We start from the raw sequence: 21,714 nt of genomic DNA on the forward strand, positions 1-21,714 counted from the left end.
TTGCTCTTTGAATGCATTGTGTGGCATTTAGGACAAGTACGATTTTGAAATTCATCTTAACAGATACATTTCAAACTCAAAATAATATGAAACTTGAAGTGATATTGTATAATTTATCAATATTAAGGGACCAAAAATATTAAGTCCTTACTCTGATTTTTGCTTCTTAGATACTGGAACAAGTGCCCAACCTAACCATCATTTGTTCATCATCATCACTACCTGGTGATGTTTAGGGGCTATAACAGAGAAACAAGCCAAGCTTTTCTAGTTTCTATAATGTACATCTATTTTGTCTACATCTACAATGAAGTACTGTTATATCCAAATCCTCATAAATATCTGTCAAGCTAAAGTTATGGCTATAATCATTTTTAAATTCTGAAATAAAAATCCCCTCTCTCATTTTGCAAAGTACATTTTAGTGATTAAAGCGGCATTATTTACTTAATTTTTTGCCACTTTGGGGCAAAGGAACTCCACAACAATGCTGCTAGACACACAACCCTGACATATAATGGCGTTACAAGTTGTTACAGCTCACATGTTAGCTATTATCCATTTACACATTGAGTAGACTTGTAGCAATATTCATTTGGAGCTGTGTTTCTGGTCACCTGATGAATGTAAGTTCAATATTCTCTCTCCTCGTGACACTGGTTTGGACCCTAACAGCTAAAAAAGTATCTGGGTATTAAGCTTGCTAGAGGTGAGACTTAGCTGTACAGTAAATTGGTGGGTAGTAAAACCAAAACAATTACTGTGTGCGACCTCTTTCACGTAGTCATTTCATTTTTGCTTATTAAAAAAATACTGATAAGTGGAGCTTTAAGTGAATAAACTCTATGCTTTATATTATTAATAATACAGCAGATTAATTGTAAATGACAGAGATGGAACCTTCTGTGCTGCTTAACATGCTGGGGATCTTTTCTGTTCAAATCTGAGTGAATATGTATGAACATATTACATCAGTCTAAAAGCCTAATTGATATCCTGGCCTCACTGAACAACCACCACAAACCATGGAACTCATTTATCACTTTAATTTACCTTCATTTGATTGACTGTGACACCACACCGTTTTATTTATACCAAGTCCAAAGTGTTAATTCAGAACGATGGTGTTTGAAATTGAAAATATTTGCAAATAAACATTTCTGTAAAAGTCATTGTGACATAATCTCCTCAAAATCCTTATACACTCCATCGTGGTGTATGTATTACATAATGGAAACTTTTTGTTAAATATCACCAATCAGAATTTGGATCAGATCACCAATATACAAACAGCCTGCAAATTAAAATAATCAACAGCTTTGTTTCAATAATTACAGTAGGTGGGCAGAAACATGTTTAAGGTGGAAAATACTGTAGAGTGCTGAGGGAAATACAAACCTCTGTGGACATTTGTTGGCTGTAGTTGAAAGAGCAGCTCTTGCATGCTCCTCTGTGTGTGGTTTCATGCTTCGCCAGTGTTCATAATGAACAAAATTATCCAAGCTTCCCTTTCAACTGGAGGAAATCTATTATCCATATTATGGGCCCATTTTAATTATTTATTTTAAGCAATGCTTACATACAAGCCAACATGTATCTTGTCTGAGTAAAGTGAGTATTTAGATAGAAATCTGAAGAGCTAATGCAGTTACAGATGCTAGCATTAGTTAGCACACTCTTGCACATTGTCTTCACTTGTTACTCACTGTAATTGGCTGGTGTAATTGGCTGGCAACAGTAAGACAACCAAAGGAGTTACCGAATATTTCCTGGCACACCAAATTTAACGTCTTGGGTTTTCTGGTTCTGCTTTAGTGTTTCTAATATTGGTGAAGAAGGCAAGCAATGAGCAGATGACAGACAGCGAGTAAAAGAGATAGTCAGACTGCGATGTGTGCTCAGAACAGCTTAGGTCGGTTAATAAAGGCTCTTACATACTAGACGCAGCCCAGCTGGCGTTTGCAAATGTGACAAAAAGAGTGGTGCACGACCTCGCACGCTATAAATCCGGGCGCGCCGGCAAGATCTACGTAATTTTTCACGTCACGATGGCGCGCGCCACCTTGGATGCGTCTAGTATGTTACACACTGAATGCGTTGCGCAAGCGTGTCAGCTGCGTGGCGTGTCCGTGCGCCGAAAACGCATGCCTGCTAGAAATAGAACCGACGCCTATTTTTCACGGGACACGCAAGCGCGTTGGAAGCGTTTCCAGACAAAATAGGATAGGAAAAAATTTGTATATGTCATGTTGATGTTTGAAAGTCTCTAGGTTTTGATATAAATGCAGATATAAATGTAATTTTAAAAAACAAAATCGATTTTCTGATATTGCACCTGTCAATACAGAACGAAATATTCTGTAGCCTATTTTGCCATCAATACTGTCGACGTTGTCTTTGCTGTAATCAAATCAGTATATATTTATGTTTAACATGGTATTTCAGTTTATCAATGGGAAACAATCCAAACTAGGTAGGTGTGGAAGCAACCTAAGTCACATACATTTCAACATTTCTCTCTCGTGTCTCTCTTAATAGAGTGTAATGTTAGAGATTTGAAGTGTCAATGAAAAATAGCATTTGAAATACATCAGACATGTATTTTGTTTTCTGTCCTTCTTGTCTCTGTATCTATTTCCATGGTTACTTAATCATCTTCTCATTACTTGTCTTGTGACTATTTCCATCAGACTTTTAATATTTACAAGAATGTCCCAGTAGATTTGGTAATATAGCCTACCACACTGGCTACATGTTTATTCCACAGCAACATACTGTCGGCCTGTTTCAGAGCAGATTTTTTTTACTTTTCATAGTAATAGCATAGGTGTTACTAATAACATTAATGTTCTATTCAAGTACCCCGTTAGCCAGTACAGTGTGACAGTGAGCCAACATGCACAATACCAGGACCCTGAAACTGAAGCCGCTTTGAGAGAATTCAGCCATCAATAAGTGTATTATTTACACCTTTTCTAACTGTGACATGTCAAAATGTGCTGACGAACTGAATAACTCAAAATAAAGGGAACATTTTAAAGCAAACCAAAGGTTCTTTGTCTCCAGAGATAATTGACAGTGTACAGAAACCACTGAACAGGAAAATTATTGTACCTCTGAGACACCTTGAGAGTTGCTGTGCTGACCACAGGAGGGCAGAACCCCACCACTAAATTACCATCCCCATCACACAAAGAATAGGCTTTGTACGTTTCACTGAAATTTAAACATGCTTGATTGAGCTGACCTTTAGTATGGGGAATTGTCTTTTTTCCCCTCTGTTGACATTTAAGCCAATTTGAAGTGGCAGAAGGAAAGTCCTACTCATGCAGAATCATTCATTGCTGCAGCAATGTGTAAGAGGATGCAGAGGAGGAGGAAGTATTATATGACTGTATAATTATCCTTCTGAGGAAAATGCTTTGTTTGTGCTTATCTGATCCATTTGTGATACTGATCCATACCGGGCTGGTACATCTAGCCATCCATTTCTTATCAATGTGCAAAGTGATGAAAGGCTTTATTGGAAAAAGAAATTGATGTAAAAAAAAATCTATCAGAACAGAGTAAATAAGGATGTGGTTAGCCTCCCTAATTACTGGACCTGTTGCCAAATGAAAATTGAAAAAAGAAAAGGCTGCTGAGACATGTGTTTTAAGTTGCACCCTTCACTCTTATAACCTCATTTGTCTTAGCAGATGGCTCAGAAACAGTATAACTTGAAACATTTTGTACAGGCTTTATTTGTCAGTAGAGATCATGGATCAGCTTTTTCAGTAACCTATTCTAAGCTAAAAAATTTTTTAAATAAAACTCCTCACCCAAAGGTGACCCTGGACTTATGTCTGGGGCAGCAACACTAAAACTCTGCTCAGGGTCTAGCATCTTGATGAGCTCATTCATCTTTCAGCAGTCAACAGGCCTGTGGAGACACTTCCAAATGCCAAAGAAGATAACACAATTGACAGAGAGCGTCTCCAGCAAGACTTCAGTGTCCTCTCAGACAGCTCTGGCTTGTCTTAATTTTCCTTGACACTTAATGAGTCAGTCTGAGTGTGTCTTTAGGCCCATTATGGGGGGAGGAGGGAAGTTCCCAGGGGGGAACTTTTGAGGTGAGGACCATAATTAGAAATGAAACAAGGACACCACTGTCCCCTGCATCCACAGGTGAAACCCAAGATAAAAAAGGAAGGGAGATGTGAATGGGAGCTTTTTGGACAAATTAAGGCTTGAAGTTGAGACATTTTACCTATTTGGTTTATGGCTTTTTACCTATGAAAGGGCCTACTTATAACATATGACTGATTTGCATGCCACCAGTTTGAACGATGGGTTCTTGGGTATGATGGTAGATGACAGTCAGAAGTGTAGGATAAGGGGAATGTTATACTTTGTGAATTGGTGAACACAATTATTTGATTTACAGTGTGAGAGTTGGACTGGGAGCTCTTGTTTCGCTGTGGTTGTTTTATAACGCATTCTTATTCAGGGAACAAGATCAGTTTACCTTTCTAAGCTCCGTCAGGGATTTTGTTTGAGGACAAAGTCCAACTCACATGAAAGCAGACGAAGTGAACATCCAGTCAATTACCATATGTGGACAAGTGATTATTGTATTATTAGTGAAAAGCACCATGTAATCCAGCTTTGTCTTGAATAACATGCGGTGCATTCAGCAGAGCAGCTGTTTTAGGTATAAACAACGAAGACAGGCATTATTGGTGCCCACAGTCCTTACTGTAGTTGCCACATTGGATATAATGTTTCTGTTTTAATGCTTGTTGATTTGGTTTATTTGCCCTAGCATTTTTTGGGGAAAACCCCTCGTTCATGGATAGGAGGGGAAGCGCTGATGCAGGGTTTTTGACATCCTGGCACTGAATCACAAAATAACCACACATGCACACAATCAAACTGTAAACTAGACTAAGACCAGGCTAACCTTTTATATCCTAGAAATATGCTGACAGGTTCATCACTCTGGATGCTTTTTACAAGAGAAGAGCACATGGGTTTCATGTTGTCAAGTGAACATTTTAGATTGAATTGAAAGTGTGGTGGGATAACTGTTTTGATTTCACAGTCACACTATGAATACAATTGTATTTAATTGAATTGCCAATATGGTATTTCATTATCAATATTATTACACCAATAATCTGTTCAGATGTGGCGCTGGTGATTCCAATATTAAGTATTACTGCTTTTCAACTGCGTACATGTCAGCAGCTGTGACTAATGCGACTAATGCTCTGCCAGAGTATTTGGTGAACCACTCACACAAGCTCTGCATCACTCCAGTAACACAACATCAGACAATGGAAATACTGAGTGTTATGACTTCAGTGTCTCCTAATAGTCAGACCAAAGGGCTGAACTCCAGACCCCCAAAAAACACACCTGAACCATGCCACTGACTCACCACTGTGTGTGTGTGTGTGTGTGTGTGTGTGTGTGTGTGTGTGTGTGTGTGTGTGTGTGTGTGTGTGTGTGTGTGTGTGTGTGTGTGTGTGTGTGTGTGTGTGTGTGTGTGTCCTGGTTAAAAATGCCACTCAGCAGCCAAGGTGGGCTCTGATGAGCGGAAAAACACATTGGCCATGACTGTGCCTGACCTGATCTCTCGCTCAGTGGTGAAGCAACACTCACTTTTAAGGAATAAGTCCTTCTGTCACTAATGGAGACGGTTACAGCTGTTGGATGTTCAGTGCCCACAGTGTGTTGAGTTTGTTTGTGGGGGACGGTAATGTCAACCATCTGACAGTCGGTCCACCACTTTCAGACTCAACAGCTGTTTAATGGATTGCCATGACATTTTGTAAACACATTCATGTTGTATGAATCCTAATGATGTTGGTGATCTTTTGACCTTTTCTCTAGTGCCTGAGGTCAAACTTTTCACTAAGCCAGTCAAATATCCCAACTTCTACAAGATGGATTAACACAAGATTTTGTGCTGACATTCATGGTTACCAGAAGATAATCCTGATGACTTTGATGATCTTCTGACTTTTCCTCTAGTGCCACCATGAGGTCAACCTTTTTATCTGACATTCCCATCAGCCTCAGCTTTACTTTATGTTCTAATTAGCAAAGTATAGCATGCGAGTTAGCAAATGTTAGCAAAAAAACTATGTTGGGTAACATGTTTAACATTATAACTACTAAACATCAGCATGTTAGCATTGTCATGGTTAGCATGCAGATGTTAGCATTTAGCTTAAAGCACCTCTACGTTGAAGTACACCCTCACAGAGCCACTATGGCTCTAGACTCTCAATCTTGTTTCTCCACAATGAAACCCACAAGTGGTAAGCCAAACTACCACAGCTCCTCACAGTCAACCTCACAGTCTAAAGCGCAATCATGTAATTTAGGGTTAACCATGATAAATCTCAGGCCATGAATCCAGTATAGTGACCCTCAGTCTGAAACCCTGTCAGTCAGATCAGCCTAATCATCCAACAGTTGATTGAGAGATACACTCAGTGTCACATAGAAGTATAAAGCCGTCCCCTTTACTGATCTTATCTCACAGGAGGCCTCGGATTATGTTACAGGAGTAAACAAAAAAAGTCACATGAATAAATGGAGCTCCATACAGACTTGTTCCTCTACATAATGACAAAGACATGCAAATCATTTCCCCAGACAAACAGACTATAACAGGCTCCGTCCATTAGGTGTACTGTAGATATAAATCTGTATATAAATATGAAATCCATTCTGAACCAATTAGAGAGAAGGGGGAACAGTTTTCATGGTTGTTATCCTTCAGAACGTTTAAAAGTAACTTTAAAGACAAGCATTTCATACCACTTTGAGGAAAATTATTTGCATATGAAGTACAGCCTGTGCATGTATGAACAAATGTTTAGGATTATGTCACTTAGGCAAAGCCAGGCACTTCAAAACTGAGCTGTCCAATGTGCTGAATCCCGAGAGAAGGGTTAGATAGATGAGGCGAAAAACGTACTGAATGCCATCACACAACTTTTAAAAAGATAAAGAAAAACAATCACAGGTTGCTTTTATTTACAACTCTTCTAAACTGGCTGTTTTGCAGGTTTTAAGTAGTTTAATTTTAATTATTTGATCAATTTATTTATTTGATGTTGACATCTCTTTTTCTTTAATTACTTTATAACTACTTAGGACATAGGTAGTTTCTATATTTCTACATTTTTTTGTTTGTGAGTGAGTGTGGTATGTGTATAGGCCATTTGTTGGTTGTGTGAGAAGAAAAGATTGCATGGGAATCCTGCTTTTTTTCTCATAGTGGAACACTGAAAGGATGTCCACTAAAGAATCACATCAGCCTGTCCCGTGGAGACGCTTAGATAAACACAGCTAAAATAGAAGGGGAGTCAGGTTGCACCATGAGGTATTGGTAAGAGAAAGGAGAAGCAAAAAGCATTGTGAAAGCATTGTGGTCGCTCTATTTTCTGTCCCAAGTAATTTTTTCCCCCCTCTTTGCAGACCGGACACCCATAATTTCTCAAACAAACACAAAAAAACATCCTTCAAAGCCTCAAAACAAAGGCCTGGAGACCTGATATAATAATTGGAGTTGGGTGAGTATACTGGGTTTGTCTCAGGAGTCAGGCATGGCCTGAGGAGACGGCTGGACCGAAGAGGTTTTTGGATAGAGCCTTTAGCCAAGTATATCAGTTGATGGTCAATGGGGTCGTGACATGAAAAAGAAACTATGAAAAGCGTGGGGTCACTTACAATGGTCATCACTCAGCCTTACCAATTTCACCTGAGGACTCAGTGGATGGTGAGATTGCCACTGACTGATGGTTGAATCACTGTTTGAATCACTGTGCAACATTTGACATCTGGCCTGTGTTTTTTAGCTGACTGCCAAGTAACTGCCACGCAGACTTTGATTTACCCAAGAAATATCTATTGTTTTTTTCTGAGTTGTTAAACAATACAACAGCAAAATGATTTTGATTGGGCTCCACCTTATATATTAATATAAAAGCCCTTTGAAAACATCCAGGCCCAAAGTAAAATTCCCCCTCTGAATCACCCACTTGGAAATGAGAGTCAAGCTACCAATAACTTTAGTCAAAGGGTTTTTCAACCTCAAAACATTTCAGGCTGTCGTTTCCTTTGTATCCTTTACCAGAGATGTTTGAGAAGTGAGTTATATAATTTGGGAAGCAAAATAGAGGACCCATATATAATCAAAGCAGTAACCATTGGTGCAAATATACAAGCGTGTGATAACAGGGTGTTTTAAGCAGATGGTTTCATACCCAATCAAGTAATATGCCACACTGAAACAATAAATGTGCTAAAGATAAATTTTGACAGACATTGCTTTTGATATTCATGCTTATGTAATGATGAGTATTGTGTAAAAGCAATAAACAAAGTATTGTATTACATCAGGCTTTTTGGAGCAGCACAATGTTTGCCTCAATAGCACATTTTCCACTGATACCAACTTTGATTTCTGAAGTTTATCTCATCAAGCGTAAACTGTATGTGGTACTCAAATTGGTATAATAATGATATACTATATATTATATACATTATTAGCAGGTAGAAATTGTTGCATTGAAATGTAATAATCATATGAACTTTAACACTGTTTTATACATTAAGTATAAACCCATATTGAAACAATACCACAAAAAAACCCCGTACAAACAGAACAAACAGTAGGCTCGTTCGAGATGAGCCAGATCTGCGCAGAATCGATCAACGGCGATCGCCGCACAATGCATGCTGGTTAGATTTGTGTCCGACTTGATCCCGACTTCCTCTGACGTCATGCACACGTGGGCAACGATAACCTCACGAGATCAAGGCAGCCGCAGGTTTGAGTCGCAGGCAGCGCAGTTGCTTTTCACTGACTGCAAGACCCAGGCGGACCCAGGGCATGCTGGGAAACGCCTGCTCAGCTGATCTAACAACTGATTGGTTCAGAATCGACTCAACATGATGATGTTTTATATAAACTTTTTATTGATTTTGAATTGGATGGATTTTAATTGCTATTTTTCTGATTTAAAGGCTTATTCTGTACAAACCACATGTGTGGCTGATATTGACGTTTAGAAGTCAGAGAGACTGAATCTGTTCAGATTATGGATCATCTACAGTGTGTTGTTAATTAAAATCAGCAACAGATCACATGTAGAGCATTTTGACAGCTACTCTGTCATAATTAAAACAGCTGGAGACTTGTGTACAAGCCGATATATGGGTCTGATAACATTTTATTAAATTCGGAATCGGACCACAGTGTTTCTGTCACTTCCTGTTCAGCCTGAAGGCTGCAGGAAACGGCTGAAAACTGTCCGACTTGAGAGCGGATTTTTGTCACGGCCCCCGGCTGCTGCCGCCTGCTCTCGTCCACTTTACAGGCAAGGCGCAGTTGATCTCGAACGAGCCTAGTGATTGGTTACCAATAAGTCCTGATGATGACAATGAAGAGACACCAAATATGCAGACTTTTGACAGTCCCTATGTGATTTGTCAGGGTTGATTTTCTCTTCAGGCAACAAAGGCTGCAACAAAAGCCAAAACATTTGTTGTACATTGGAGTACTGTTAACTGAACCAAACATGAATACATTTAACATGAAGGCTGACTTTTAATCCCCATCGGGCCTTTATCAAGACGCTGTGAAACAGATATCTAAACACATGTACGGTATAATCTTGCACCATCTGACTCAAGACTAATCAAGTCTGTCAGGTATGCTGAGCCAAAGAAAAGGAAAGCAATCATTCTGCATGGTTATGCATGGGTAGAGTTACTAGGAGGAAAACACCAAAGATCATTAATAATATGTAGAGATCCGTGCGCACAAGACACCTCATTGCACCTTTTTTCCAAACAAAACACAGAAGGTCTCCATCATGTGAATGGCTTAGGTTTCATTACATTACTGCGTGGCAAAGTGTTACGTCTGTGAATCTCTTTAATGTCACACTATGAGGTGTATTCCTAATGACCCAGCAGATGCACATTTATGCTAGTGCTTATGCATCCATTTGTTCCAGAAAATCTTACTAGAGTCACCATGGATACTCAACATGGTTTTACGTTAACTTTTATAGATACTGCGCAAAATGTATTGAGGGGAAAAGAAGTTGTTAATTTGTTATGACAGCGTAGGATATAGTTCCTGATAAAAGATCAGTTTACCTGCCAAGGACTACATTTCTGCAGCAGGACTGGCTTGGTTGCCCTGGATCAACAGATTGTGTTATTTCTGGTTCAGTACCACCGGGTGTCAATAAAACCTCTAAATGATCCTTTATTTATTGTTAAACTCAAAAAGTGCATTTCAAAAAGAGAGTAAATTACCCGTAAAAGCTCAAGAGTCATAATTAGCCTGCTAAACGTCTCTCAGTATTTCAAAAAATGAAAACAGAGGCAAGAGTTTTCTTGAGTGAGAAAAACTGTGCTAAAGCATGGGAGCGCTTAATTTCACCAACTCGATTAAGAGTATCATATTGATCATGCACTGCAGCTGATTGAAGCAATATGTTACACCATAAATGAAGCCTAAAAACTTCAAACAGACTTCCTTTATGCAACCACTCAGGCATAGCAGGCAACTAACTGCGTATTGTGCTGAGTTGAAACACAGTTAGACCCTTATTAGCCTTTCAGATAAATATAAATCATTTCCCCTGACAAGTGATGTAACCTCTGATGATACATGACGGCTCTTGCTGTGACTCCAAACAGATAGAGAACAAAAGAAGAAATATACAGCACATGAAAAGCACTATGTACAATGAGTGATGAAGAATACATAATGGACCAAATCATAAATACAGCATGGTGCCTTTGGTGCTGTATATATATATATATATATATATATATATATATATATATATATATATATATATATACACACAGTGGGCTACATGTCCTGCCATTAATCTCAGCTCCATATATACCTTTGATGGTTGAATTTTTCCTTTTTTATTGGCTGTTGAAAACTGAAGCAATGATAAATAAAAACCAAATGTTATGTAATGTAAAGATTTCCACAAGTGAAGTAGCCCACACAGGACCTCACTCCCTATCAGTTATCGTAAATGAATCTGGGTGGTAGCAGTTAATCAAGAAGCGAGTGGGATGTCACCTCAAGTGTCTCTGAGAAAACCTCCCAGCGAGCCGTTGAAAAATGATGAGCTGGCAGCTAGTTTTGCGGTTGTGTGTCTTTCTGTGTTTTTGTGCATGTGTTTGTCTGTATGAGAGAGAATGGAATCATGGCGGGGCGCTTCACGGTGTGCACATGGGCATTTCTGTAAAAGGAAATTAGAGGCCAATGTAAAGCTGTGGGAGCAGCCAAAGGTCCTGTGTGTGTGTGTGTGTGTGTGTGTGTGTGTGTGTGTGTGTGTGTGTGTGTGTGTGTGTGCGTGTGTGTGTGCGCGCGCGTGTGTGTGTGTGCTGTGTATTCAAGTGTAGGAATGGGTGGGAGGGGGAGCTGTCTTTTTAAATGGCCAGAGAGCGGAAGGATGTCTCCAGCCTTGACTCTGGCGTCCCTTTGTTGTTCATGAAAACAAAACAAAAAGAGAGGAGGACAAGGGGAAAGAGGGAGAAAAAAGAAAAGAAAAAAAGAGCATGAGGGAGCGGACGAAAGGAGGGAGGGAGAGGGAAAGCAGTAAGTTAGAGCCAGTCACTGACAACAATGCAGTCTGCTCTGTGACAGAGACATGATGTCACGTTAGTGGAGTCCCTGGTGTGGGGGTGGGAGGACGAGCAGGCTGGGTGGGGCCATACCTCTGTCCTCCCTCTCCCCGTGTGTGTCTCCTTTTTTTTCCTTTCTTTGATTTTAGTGAATGAATCTTGGGAAGCATAATGGGCCAGGCTCGCAGCTCCACTTCCGCACACCTGTCATTTGAAACAGTGAGATTTCCAGGTCGTTCATTCATGCCCTGGTCCCCACTGAGTGTGTGTGTGTGTGTGTGTGTGTGTGTGTGTGTGTGTGTGTGTGTGTGTGTGTGTGTGTGTGTGTGCATTGGGGGAAGGCGGGAAGATTGTGCAGGTGGGGGAGGAGAGGAGGCATGTTATTAGCGAAAGAGAAAGAAAACTTTCATATGAATTTCACTTTTCCCATGAACACACAACTTGAGTTCGGATCACATCTATTTTGCTCAGTCCATTTTAAAACAGTTCGACAGATAAGAAAATCAAATATATTTTATATTTCAATATTTTCAGATTTTTATTTAGACTTTTTATTCAGTTTCTCGGGTTTCTATTTTCTCTTAAATTATTTCATAAAGTTTCTGACCAAACTTAATGCAGCTTCCATATCACAAAATTTGCAACTCAGTAATTTGGATTTGGGGAGACTGATTAAATCACTATATTCCTACGGCCACCATCAATCCTAAGTTTCATTCTACACAGCGGTGCGAGACAAGTATGTCCACTTTCTCCCTCGCTCTTCGCCACATTTATGGAACCATTAGCTTTCTGACTAAATTGTGACATTCACAAGGTAATAATTAATGGATCCTGTTATATATTGTGTAGTCTTGTCCTTTTGGTGCTCCCTGTTTATGCTCAGCTATTTCCTCTCTTATAAACACCCACAGCTTGCTATTATTTCACATGAAACTTCTAAGCTTGATTGGTAACACTGCACACATTTAAATTGAATCCAAAACACATTCACTGCGTGTGCAGGAACACCTGAGTCTCCCCTTAAGTAAAAGAAAAAAAGAATTAGCTGGCAGGAGTTCAGCTCTATTAATACACAAATTTAGCTGTACTATATGATCAGGGACAAGTGTGGATTTGAATCTCCCCGAGGTACATGAGTTCGTGCTTTTTTAATGAATTTGTTCCAGCCAGGAAGAGAGAGAGAGAAAGCAAAGGAGCTTGTTGGGATCCAAACCACCCATCAAGCAACCTTCGGTAAATGCAGCACAGCCTTGGACCAAGCTCTCCAGGAGGAGTCGACTCAAAAACAATTTTTAGTAACATTTAGCAACGTTCTCATCTGCCCTGTCCAATTTGTGCAAAAGAAATGACCTTAGGGAAGCTTCTATTACTGCTTTACAGCAGGGACTGAAAAAATAATATCAACAGTCTGCTCAATTAGGGGTACATGGCATGAAGAAGACGTTTAGCAAAGGCTGGGGCATCTCATGGTGTAAATAAATAGCAAGAATGAGCTTGCATGACTTTGGGACTCTGCATGTGTTTGTCTCACTGTCTTGATTGCTTACAGAGTCGGTTGGCTCCCGCTTGCTGCACAGCCGTAGAGCTAAATCGTAGCTGGTAGGGCTGCTTGGAATATTCCGCTATGTGCACCACGGAGCAGTGGGAGGGAACCAAAGATTGATTGCTATAGGTTTTGAATAATAGAAAGATAGATGGACTGAGAACCAAGAGATCAAGGACAGAAGGACAGGCAGATAGAGAAAGGATATGTAGATGCACCATGGGAAGGTTCCAGTAATTGTTGGAGTTTATTATCTAGCCAGAGGAAATTGTACCCTTTGCCACCCACAAGCACTCAATGGTAACTATCAAGTTAAACTGCCAAAGTGAGACGTTGTGACAAAGCCTTCCTTTTAGAGATGAGGGATGACAGTGAGATGGGGACGGGGTGGGGGTTAAAGCTTGTCCCCCGGGAGTAGGAGGGGCAGTGTCACCGTTTGGAGCTGTTGAAAGGAGCACAATGACGCCCGGTATCGAGTTTGCCTGTTTGACAAATGGATCTCCTGCTGTGATCGTGGCGAGTGCAAGAGGCCTATCTTTTAACAACGAAAGAGGTAAATATGGAGCATCTTATTAAATGTTTACCCACAAGCGTGTAAACAAGTGAGCATATGAAGAATTTCTATTGGTATTTGAATAACACTGATACTCAAGTTACAAAATATAGATGAACCAACTCCAAATTCCTCTATGGGAGTGGTGATTGAACAACAAAACATCACCCCCTAAAAAACTAAATCCTCATTACTCTTGACTTCCAAGGGGCCATGGCCTGAATGAACACAGGCTGTGTTTGTTTGCAGTAAGTCACACTCAATGTCCCAAAAAAGTGGAAACGTCAAACAAAATGGAAATACAGGCTTCATCACCCCCTGACAGTTAAAGACTGATACTGCTGCATTTGCAAATGTGGAAATCTATAAGCATTGTTTTGGGAATTCCATGTAAAGAAGAGCTGTATAGGCATCTTAAACTGGGCCATAGTTGGTTAAAAATGTAAACTTTTTAGCTGGTCTAACATGTCCAATAACATGAAAAAAAGTCAAAAAATAAATCTGCTATATGCTGAAATTCAGTCATTTAAATGCTTAGTTTTTCAACACATACAGTAGTTCAGTTTCAACCTGGACACATAGACATCTTTTCACCTGCACCAAAACCACACTTACTAGAATGAGGCATGCACTCCAGCACATGAGACCTCACAATGAGTTTGCTTCAGTTTTTATTCTGGGGAAGTGATAAGAAACACACACCGGCACTAAATAATGATTTAAGGAGGTCAACATCAACAAACCGTTCCTGAGCATGACTACAAGACAGCCCCTCGCCACACACAGGCACACATTTTCATACCTAATATCTAACCTGTTTTGACATATCTGGCCCTGAAGTCAGCATAACCCTCACCTATGTACAAAAAAACTGCCTTTGAACTGAGAGACTGCTATCCTCGACTTACTCTCGCCAATAAAACCACACACAAATCTTCGATCCAGGCCCTGTAAATCAGGGTGAGCGATGATCAAAGCAGGGCTGTGAATCTTACATGGCATATTCTGCATTCCACGCTAAACACATTCACATGCTCCACTCAAAAGAATAGCACTTGTTTGTTGACCCCATATCCATTTCAAGCCCTGAAAGTTCATTTAATTTGAAGCTGAATTCATCTGACCATTCCCTTGAGTGGGATCTCCAAACAGCATGAAGATTGTTCTCAGCGCAAACATGGAGATTGGTTACAGAATTTGCGATAGTGTGTGTGTGCGTGTGTTTTTGTTTGGAGTATGTTGGACGAAGTTGACGTTTGTCGTTCGGTCCTTGATAAGAGCAAATAAATCAGACCAGTGCTAGAAACATTTGGCACTCACTGCCCACCAGGTAAGCAGGACACCTTACAGACATTATCATTTCAGTTAGTGACAAAATTACAATTCATATTAGGGCTGGGCGATATATCGATATAAACAAATATATCGATATATTTTTAAATGAGATATGGAATTAGACCATATCGCATATATCGATATAGTTCAAATGTGATCCTTGCTCCCATAGATATGTCGCCGTGAGGTTCTAAACATACGTCAAAACCCGCCGCCATCTTGGAACAGGGGTCCGAAGCATTCAGATCAACGCTAAAGATGCCGGACTTTTGTACTGCTTAATTATGTTCGATAGAGGAAATGAAAAGAACAAACAGCATGGATAACATTTAACAGGTGACAATGTGTTTTATGATTATATATGCCGCCTTCGACCAGCAATCTGAGCTCCGGCGGCAGCGGGAGGCGGAGAGCCCCGTGGCCGGCCGCAGCGTCTCTTCCCCCGGGCAAAAACACAGCTTCGCCTCGCTGCTGCGCCGGTCCCCGCTGATCCAGATCGGACCAGCCAAAGACAGAGTGGTGATCGGTAGGATCTTACACGTAGTCCAGGACGAACTGTATGTCGATATCGGCGGAAAGTTCCACTAAGTTTGCCGGCGGCAGGCGGACGGAGAGGCTACAGCGGGGCAGCGACCGTCTGCGGCTGCAGGATCTGGAGCTCAGTGCCCGTTAAAATTACATGTAACGCTTAAATACATACAGAAATAAATAGTGGAGGAATGAGCCTGGACATTTCAGTCTGTTTAAACTTCACCTTGAAGCAGAAACTCTTAGTTCAGAAGGGTGAAGTTTCCGTTTGGACTCAGATCTGTGAACCGATCATAATAAATTTCTTTGTTTTGTAGTCGATAGTTCATCTTTTAGTTTACTTAAGTGGAAGCAGTATCAAGTGGAAGAATGGGACTATAACCTAGGCTTACAGGCATGAGGCATTACATTTTGAACAAAGTAGATTATATTAATATCAAAAGCTTAATTGACCTTTGGAACGAATCACAAATAGCCTATGGAGCTTTGATTTCAAAAAAGTTACTCCTGTTATACAGTATTTAGGTTTACATTTTATTGTTATTTGAACAGCTGAGCATTTAATCATGAACCAGGTGAAGAAACCGGTTTATTATTTATTTGATTTTGCAACTGTTTCTATGAAACTACTTGTGACATGTCATATTTGATTTGGGCTTTGACTGAACATTTGCTCTCACTTCGCGGAAAAAATATCGGGATATATATCGTATATCGATATTCAGCCAAAATATATTGGGATATGACTTTTGGTCCATATCGCCCAGCCCTAATTCATATGAAATCAAAACAACTCTGTTCGATAAACCCCTCCTCAGAACAGTTATTGTTCAATCATAGCTTAGCAACCTTAACTAGGTATGGCAGGTCAATACAGTAAGTTAGCAGCTAGCTAGCTATGAAGGGTTGAGGTTAGGGTTAGGTTATAACACAGGGTTTACACATAACATCTCATAACTTATAAAGTGAGTCACATCTTCATGTATAATGAATTATAAAGTAGATTTTTGCTGCATTTGTCATATTTATTCACTACAACATTGCGTTGTAGCAGGGTTCAAATAACTGTCTGTGTGTTGACGCCAGCGCAGTGTAGCATCTACTCCTGCCAAGCTTTTGATTTCTCTACATGTTGAAGTGGTTTGTATGAAGAGCTGAAGTGAAACTTTGCAGTTTCTGCTCCAGAAGAAAGAAAACTTCATTTAAAATCAAATTGACAACTATGCTAATAAAAAATTCAGCTTTAGCACAGTTAGAACCTTCTTTACAGTATGATGTGTCAACTGCTTCATACGTTTAGAATATTTATTTTTTATTATCCATCCATCCATCCATCTTCGTCCGCTTATCCGGTGTCGGGTCGCAGGGGGAGCAGCTCCAGCAGGGGACCCCAAACTTCCCTTTCCCGAGCCACATTAACCAGCTCCGACTGGGGGAACCCGAGGTGTTCCCAGGCCAGGTTGGAGATATAATCCCTCCACCTAGTCCTGGGTCTTCCCCGAGGCCTCCTCCCAGCTGGACGTGCCTGGAACACCTCCCTAGGGAGGCGCCCAGGGGGCATCCTTACCAGATGCCCGAACCACCTCAACTGGCTCCTTTCGACACGGATGACTGAGCTTCTCACCCTATCTCTAAGGGAGACGCCAGCCACTCTCCTGAGGAAACCCATTTCGGCTGCTTGTACCCTGGATCTCGTTCTTTCGGTCACAACCCAGCCTTCATGACCATTTTTTATTATCCAAAATTGTCATTTATTCAATACTTTGTTTTTTAGTCACCTTTCACAAACACAATTTCCCATAAGCCCTAGACGATCGTGGACTCAACGTCTTGGCCCAACAGAAGATGCTAGTCAGTGAGTGAGTAGAGGGGTCGCGGTTAGCTGTGATAACAGCAGGACCGAGAGGAGCGAACCCTTAGAAGTTTTAGACAGCAGAGATTCCAGATAAAAAGCTGAAATCATTACTTTGGAAAAGAGTGTTGGCAAAATACCCATGATGCTGTAGTTTTTTTTTCTGTTTTTACCCACAAACTAACCGTTGTTTAACTTTGTTAAAATCACAAAGTTTTCAAGTTCTGATAGTGTGCTGACTTTGGCCCTCTATGGGCCCTATTTTAAGATCTAAACGCACCGTGTGAAGCGCATGGCGCAGGTGCCTCCAAATCCACTTATGCTAGTTTGAAGGCGGAAAAAAGGGTCCGTGCGTCGGGGGCATGGTTCAAAAGGGTTGGACTTAGTGTCTTAATTAATTCATAGGTTTGTTTTGGGCGTAACATGCAATAAACCAATCAGAGTGTCATCTCCCATTCCCTTTAAAAGCCAGGCGCGTTTGTACCTTGGCGCATGTTTGTGTGCTGCTGCGCTTCCCTGTGTGTGTGTAACAAGCATAGTGTGCACACGCTGTGCATAAGCCTAGGCGCATTTTACTAATTTGCTGTTAAAATAACAATGAAATGCTGTGTTATTGACTTTAGACCAGGTTTTTGTTGGTCAATGGCGCGATCACTTCCCGCTGTCACACGATAGCAATACGCCAAGAATTCACCTGAACACACCATGGGCGCAAAGATGGGCGCAGGTGCATTTGCTATTTAAACGACGTGAGCTCTGACGGGAAATTGACAACTGCGTCAGTCTTAAACTAGCAAAGACACGTGTGGGGCTTTGCACTGCGCCGGGTGCAAGATAAGGCCTTATATGTGAGAATGGAAAGCAACAGTAACTAAGGCAGGCAGGGGTTAGTTAATGGTTTACTTTCACACAACCAACTGATTCAGTTTTTTTAAGAGTTGTTCTTTGGTCAGCTTACCTTATAGGCAGCACCACTTTAGATAGTAGCATTATATTTTTACAAAAACAAATGTTTAATCAATAGGTTTGTGTGGTTTTTACTAAAAATGTAGTGAAGCTGACCTTAGAGTGAGAATGAAAGCAGGTCTTCTGTTGTTAGCTTATAAAAGTCTGTTGTGCTTTATTGCGAAATGTAACAGAAACCCAATTGGTAACACATAAACATATGTTTGGCATGAACATTAGCCGTGATCACTTACGAAAAACAGACATCAAGCTAGGCAGAGCTAATTTACTGTACCTAAATCAAACTGACCTGACGTGTGCTTTTTTTCTGTTGTCTTACTTAACTTCCACTTTGTTCAGATCCTGCACTTGCCAGGGTGGCCTTTCTCTCGTAATTACTCACTATTTCAATTGGCTTTACTCCCCATGCTGTTTCCTGAAAAGAAAAATCAATGGGTGTACCAACAAACAACTAGTTCCCTCCGGGGTTCTCATAAATTTTTACACTCCGTAGTCTGGCATCAGCAAAGCTCAAGGAAGCCAAAACAGATGTTCCAAGAGTGAAAAAGTGAGAAAAGTCATGACCCCCCAAAAGTGTTGGAGATTAGCCTAAGGCAGGTGGAAATGGGTTTATTATGATAAAAATGGTGCCATGAAGTACAGTTTCAACTCAAAAACTTCTGTGCTCAGGTGCTGTCGGATATACAGCACATTCAAAATAACAGAGTCAAGTTATATCACCTGACTTTAAGGAATAAGCAATATAAAGGTCTCGATAATGTACACATAGTATAAATATACACGAGGTTATGCACATATTTGGATGTATACATATACGGACATCACCCACCAGAGGTCATATATGTAGCTGTTATGCAGATGTGTGGCCTTGGAAAACAGAAATCGTTTGAGCACATGTTGTCTGATTAATAACTTGTGCATGAAGTAATTGGATCTATTATTTGAATGTCCTGCCTAATGTAAATAAATATAGGCAATATGGATACAAAGGAAATGCTTGAGGTTTGGCATGTCAACCAGCATTCCTTTTTCGCTGCATCTCAACCTGCCAATAATGAGAAACGTCTTTGTTACTCCCTTGATACTTAACATGTCCTCTTAGAAACAAACAGGGAGCAGATACAATAATGATAAAACATCTTAACATGGCTTTAACTTTAAAGTTGTTTAATAAAAATGACAAACACTACAACAAAGTTTGGTCATGTGAAGTTAAATGCCAACTTGCAGCATTTAGCCATTAGAGAGCACAGATTAGCACTTTAATGTGAAACTTTTCAAAACAACAAAAGACAAATAACACAGCTTCAAAGATGTTAAATTGTGTGTGACCAAATCCCCAAATTATTTGGTAAGTCATGGGGAACAGGCTGGAGAGTTATGAGAACATATGTCACACACAGACCAGAGTCATAGAGAGAGAAGAGTTGAGACACTCTTTGATCTCGCTAGCGGGGTGGTCACGTGGTTCATGTAAGCCTGTATAGTTCCAAACACACGCCGCGCTGTCATGTTCTTCTATGGGAGTGACAGCTATGTATAAGTATTACTTAGATACGTTTTTAAGTTTTGGAGGGAAGGCTTCACATTCGTGTTAGCATGGGTAGCACTAGACTACTGGCTTTAGTGGCTTAACCTTAACTTTTACCTTACTACATCTCTGTTTTGAAATTAAAGACAATTCAAGGTGTTCTTTTTTGCGCAACTGGACTATTGGATTTTCCTTGATTTTGCTTGTAATTCCGATTCACTTACCTGTGGTCAAAGAGCGATTGAAAAAGCAGAGTAGCAACAGTCCATTCAACATTTAGTGTCCAGCCCACTTCTTCTGATGAGGCAGGAGTTGACCACACAACCATGATAATTTTAAGACTAAGCCATACACAAAGTATCAAATATATTAAAGAATAACAACTCATTACGCTTGGATGAATGAATGAAAATTGTTTATTAAACAATGAGTGAGACAACAAGAACGTGTGCGTGTGTGTGTGTGTGTGTGTATGTGTTATGATATTTTTTGTGTGGAATAATTTGTATTCATACATGTAATCCAACAGCCCTTTCAAGGATATAATTAAACAAACGCAACCTTATTTCTACTAGCTATAGCATCAGACACAGTACTGTACACTGTCAGGTTCAGCAGATAAAACCTAAATAAAACCCGTCCTTAATAACATCAATAACTAACTAAATAAAAGTTTTCACTACTGAACTTCGTAATTGTTGGTGAGCGATACCTTCACAGCTGTGAAGTTGAGCTAACAAACTAGCAAATGAGCTAACGAGCTAACAAACTAGCAGGCAATCAGTCATCTACCAAGATAAAAAATATATATCATTACGCTGTGCACATACAAATAAAGATCAGTATATGCATCATAAAGGGCCTCTGATAAAATAAAGACAGTTGATTCAAAAGAGGTAGCTATTTAAAGAAGTTACTCGACAGCCAGCAATGGAAATTAATGATGTCCAACGCCGTAGAATGGATTGTTTGGAACCATGCGAGACTGCATACCCCAGAAGTAGGCGGCAAAAAGCGTACACTGGAGTCCAAATTGCATCAACAGAACAGTGGTGGCCATTAACCAACAGGACGGACAAACATTTGAAAAATTCAATTAACTGGAATCTCAGCTAACATGACACATCTTAGTGGAATTATTGGAAATGCCAGGTTATTTGCTTGGAATTGGAATCCAAAAATGCTTTTGCTTACTGTTACTTCACTTTGATGATTGATATTCACTGTGCAGAATGTTTGTGATCATTTCAAACTAGACGGCAGTTTTTACATTCAGCTGCTGAAGGAGGAACGTTTTCCTGTAATCACCTTAGATCTGAGTTTAACACGTGTATGTATCTACGAGCGTGATTTGTGGCATCACATTGGGGAGCCGATCATGGTACACAAGAACCGCTCTGAGGGGGGACTGTGTTAGTATCGTGATATCATGACTTCGCGTAAACATACACGACACTTTCAAGTGGCGTGTTATCTGTACGCATTTTCTGTGTATGTTTACGCCGAAGAACGGGACGTTGCATTTGGAGCTATCCGCGTGTACAGCGGACGGGTTGGTTTAGGAAAATAACAACGGGACGGTTGGATTTAGGAAAACAATAACGGGATGCGGGACAACAACGGCACGGTTGGGTTTAGGAAAAGAATAATGGGGTTGGGTTTAGGAAAAGAAGAACGGGGTTGGGTTTAGTAAAAGAAGAAAGCGACGGTTGGGTTTAGGAAATGTTATGCGCGGG

The sequence above is a fragment of the Perca fluviatilis genome, chromosome 1 (genome assembly GCF_010015445.1).
Source record: "Perca fluviatilis chromosome 1, GENO_Pfluv_1.0, whole genome shotgun sequence".
Lineage (NCBI taxonomy): Eukaryota > Metazoa > Chordata > Actinopteri > Perciformes > Percidae > Perca > Perca fluviatilis.